This window comes from Sinocyclocheilus anshuiensis, unplaced genomic scaffold (assembly GCF_001515605.1).
Source record: "Sinocyclocheilus anshuiensis isolate Anshui unplaced genomic scaffold, SAMN03320099.WGS_v1.1 scaffold1704, whole genome shotgun sequence".
Taxonomy (NCBI): Eukaryota; Metazoa; Chordata; class Actinopteri; order Cypriniformes; family Cyprinidae; genus Sinocyclocheilus; species Sinocyclocheilus anshuiensis.
In genome coordinates, this window is record NW_015555820.1 from 20,586 (window position 1) to 23,627 (window position 3,042).

The 3,042-nt window shown below is 42.3% G+C and overlaps 1 protein-coding gene across 1 annotated transcript in view; it reads right to left on the minus strand.

Moving 5' to 3' along the window:
* The window catches only part of LOC107675308 (transcriptional activator GLI3-like), a 260,552-nt gene that overhangs the window by 12,943 nt on the left and 244,567 nt on the right, over positions 1–3,042 (minus strand). The window lies entirely within an intron of this gene.

The following is a 3,042-nucleotide window of genomic DNA, read 5'->3' on the forward strand; positions in this document are numbered from 1 at the left end:
CTTCTAGCACTAGCATCAGTAAAGCGAATAGGAGACCTGCAGGCGCTCTCAATTAGCCCTGCCTGTCTGGAATTCGGGCCTAACGACTCTAAAGTCGTCCTGAAACCGAGGCACGGTTCCGTAGCTAAAGTGCTCTCCACTCCGTTCAGAGCACAGGTCATTACGCTCTCCACGCTTCCTCCCTCTGAAGAGGACAGAGAGTTATCTCTGCTCTGCCCCGTCAGTGCTCTGAGAATCTATATTGGGCATTCCGCCCCTTATAGGCGGTCGGAACAACTCTTTGTCAGCTTCGGTAACCGCACCAAGGGGTTTCCGGTTACGAAGCAAAGACTCTCTAGATGGATAGTAGACGCCATCTCGCTAGCATACTCTTCCTTGGGCCTCCAATGCCCCATTGGAGTACGGGCCCACTCAACTAGAGGCATCGCCTCGTCATGGGCATGATCCAGTGGTGTGTCCATTGCGGATATTTGTGAGGCGGCCGGCTGGGCCTCGCCGTCCACATTTGCGAGGTTTTATAACCTGGAAGTCCCGGCCTTACAGGCCAGGGTCCTTTCCGCTTGAAATGGCACACGCTGCGTAAACGGATATGGCAGAGAGCCCTTGGCCATACCGCAGCCAAGTTCTCTGGCATTGCTCACCTGTTAGCTCTCGACCCCTGGGTGAGAGTTACGGGTATACTCTGGAACGATTAACCAGGCTGGGTGTGACCTAGAAAGCTCAGCCCTTTTTAGCCTTGGGTTATTGTTGACTTCTCTATAAGCATTGGTTGCTTATGGAAGTTATACCTTAAGTCGTTCCACTACATTAGCACGGCGTGATTGGACTGTTCCCATATGCATCTAGCAAGACGCAGTACGAGTGAAGTATCGAAAGGGAACGTACTCAGTTACTAACGTAACCTCGGTTCCCTGATACGGGAACGAGTACTGCGTTGCTTGCCATGCTATGTAGCTGCATGACTCAATCGTCGCTTCAGTCGAAGTAAACCTGAGAATCCTGTGGCGAGCGCCCGCTTATATAGCCAGATGCCCCGCCCATTCTGGCGGGCTTTGGCGGGCTTCGTCGCAGTCGTTTTTTAAGCTCTGCACGAACCAATAGCCGTGCAGTTTCACTGCGTGAATGAAATAGGCTTCAGTTCAGGAGAAAAAACGGCTTTTTTCCCATATGCGTCTAGAAAGACGCAGTACTCGTTCCCGTATTTCAGGGAACCGAGGTTACGTTAGTAACCGAGTACGTTATTCTCTGGTTGCTATAACTGTGTTTATGAAACACATTGGTTATGGTAAGAAAAATCAAGAGAAAATGGGTTTAGATTATATTGGCTGTTTTTTTTTTTATAATGACGAAGTTGTCATGTTGTAGCAGGTTCATGTCACCAGTGGGAGACAAAAACTCTAACACTGTCACAATGGTCTCCTTTGCTTTAGAAGAGATCTCAACAACATCACACACTGTGCTCATATTTTCCTCCTAATCTAAAGACTCATGTTTGTCTCATATTTGTCTCCTCCAATGTTTCAAACAAGATCTCAACATCATCACACACTGTGCTCAGATTTTTCTCTTTAGCTAGAGACGCTGGATCTCTCACATGTGTCTTCTCAAAAGTTTGGAAGAGAACTCAACATCATCACACACTGTGCTCAGATTTTTCTCCTAAGACTCGGGAGCTCTCACATTTGTCTCCTCTAAATTTCATAAGTGATCTCAATAATTTTACAAAGTGTGCACCAAGCCTAATGCCTCAATATGAGCTCAAACATTTCTACCATATAATATGTATTAATAATCAAATTAGTCAATTAACCCTTGTGTTGTGTTCAGAACCCTATCACACTAACGAGGTTACAGAGCAAAAAGGACCCGGCCTCAAAAAATTGCTTATAAATCACTCATTATGCTATATTATCACCAAAGATTGGATTCAATCTTTTTGTCAACTTCTTTTCTTTCATTTAGGACTGGTTTTGTATTTATATTTGTATCTGATTAATCGTAGGCCTCATTTATTTGAAAATAGGTACCTCATTTTTTGAGTGAAAAAATTATTATTTATGAATAATTTTCACAATATTAAATAAAATATGGAGAAAATGTGTACCGTTTATCACACTAGTGTACCTTAATGTTTAATCAGGGAGTTTGTTTTGAAAGGCTTTTATTTTGTACAAAATGGCACAAAGTCACACTTGTGGTGTTCCCAGTCACTGTTCCCTGTCAAATCTGAACATTGTGGCATACAAGAAAGAACACGTTAAAGGGTTACTTCACCCCAAAATGAAAATTCTGTCATTAATTACTCACCCTCATGTCGTTCCAAATCCGTAAGACCTCAGTTCATCTTCGGAACACAGATTAAGATATTTTTGATTAATTCTGAGAGCTCTCTGACCCTCCCATAGACAGCAATGTAATTACCACGATCAAGGTCCAGAGACGTAGCAAGGAGATCGGTAAAATAATCCATGTGACATCAGGGGTTCAACCGTAATTTTACGAAGCTTCGAGAATACTTTCTGTGTGCAAAAGAAAACAAAAAAAATAACGACTTTATTCAACAATTTGTCTCCTCCGTCACCCTGGTGCCTTTTTGGAGAGTTATCCACTGAACGTAAACAGCGTATGCTATTCTGTGTCAGCTGTGTCACGCAGATACATTGTTTTCGTTCAAATCAAAGCGTAAACAACATAGACATCATATCCGCGTGACAGCAGACAAATTGTTGAATAAAGTCGTTATTTGTTTTGTTTGTGTACAAAATGTATTCTCGTAGCTTCGTAATATTACGGTTGAACCCCTGATGTCACATGGATTATTTTACCGATCTCCTTCATTTTTGGGTGAACTATCCCTTGAAGATTCTTATATAGAGAACATTTCGTGGAACAACAAACTAATATTTATACTGTCACAAAAAAATAACACTGATACTGTCATACAGAGACAATGTCATGCAACAACAAATCTGACCATTGTGACATGAAAAAACAGCACTGCCATATCGAGAACATTTCATGGTTCAACAATATTTATATGCT